Raw genomic sequence first — 1475 nt, forward strand, 5'->3', positions numbered from 1 at the left:
AAAAAAAAAAAAGAACATTGAATTTGATTCATGCGTTCATTCTTTAATCTGAGGCAAAAATCATTGCAGTCTTTAAATCCTGCCATTTAGTATGCATACATTATTTAATAGCTTATTTTTTATATACCCCTTATTCCTCCTGCCTTTCCAGGCTAGATTGAACCTCTTGAGGTTCTGTTACTACCAGTAGATGGTGCTCAAGTTTGCAGACTATCATGTGAACTATGTACCATTTAATTATTCCAAGGCAGTCTGAGCCACTCAGTTCCAGTTCTGATCAGTCTTTCTTTATATTTTGCTTCAAAGATGTAAACGTACACAGCTCACACACTCGTGACATGTAGCTCGTGTTGTGCTCAGTTTCCTTCCTGAGCTTAAAATCCCTGCAGTAGTATTCACACTCCTCAGCCTAAACTGCTTCGCTGCTTTTAATGGAAACCCAGAGGATGATACTGGGTTCTGAATAAAGTGAAGAATCAGAAAACACGCATGCACATTAAGTAACTGACTTTCCACTACATACCACTGACATTTTTTGTAAAGACCATGTGAGGAAACGCCTTTGCAGCAAGCCTTTTCCGTGTTTCGTCAGTAGCTGTCTGCGTCTGTGATGATTTCCAATCCTTAGATAAAGCTTTGCGATTAAGCTGTGGTGTATGTTGTAATTGCCTAAAGTCATGCAAAAGTGTCTTGCTGTTCTATTTTCCATTGCCTCAGCATGTGGTTAAGAAGTGTGGTCTGCATCTTGACTGTGATATGGACATGCTTCCTCGAGCGTCTCGAGCAAAATGTCTTCATGAGGATTTTGACAGATGATTGGAAAAGAAGATTCCTGGCCTTGAGTGTGACTCCATGTAGTTATAGGGAAAAAAATGGTTTGAATTAATGCTCCCTGTCTTTGATGTTTGTTTCAAACTGGAAGAAAACACCAGGACTCAGTGTATACAGGCAAGAGTTTAACCTGGAGTTATAGGAAATTTTAGACTTCGTGTGTGTTGGTGGGATGCTTTAGGAACCATGATTATTATCACTAAAACTGGGTAATTTGTAAGATGGTTTAATTGAATTCAAAAATACTTTAACCAATGTACTTCAGATTTTTAGCCTAATTAGAGTTCATCATCTGGTGACTAAATGTAGAAAATTAAATAATAATCTGTCCAATAATTACTGAGATGTTTTGGGCCAATCATCAGGGTCAATAATGGGACCATGCAAAGTGGCAATCTTCCAGGCTGGAGTACCACAACTTGCAGTTCCCCCACTGGCCACTTGGGGCGCGCTCCCCCAAAAGTCATTGACTCTAGTGATGGGATTTCCGGCTCTTTTTAGAGAACCGGCTCTTTCGGTTCGGCTCACTAAAAAGCGCTCTTTCAGCTCTGAACCGACTCTTCAGGTTGTTTTGTTGCTTTAATTAATTTATTATTAACAATAATATAAAATTATGCACAAAAGGAATTACTAATGTAAAAAAA

Source organism: Pundamilia nyererei, unplaced genomic scaffold (assembly GCF_000239375.1).
Source record: "Pundamilia nyererei isolate P.nyererei 1_Seehausen unplaced genomic scaffold, PunNye1.0 scaffold00104, whole genome shotgun sequence".
Lineage (NCBI taxonomy): Eukaryota > Metazoa > Chordata > Actinopteri > Cichliformes > Cichlidae > Pundamilia > Pundamilia nyererei.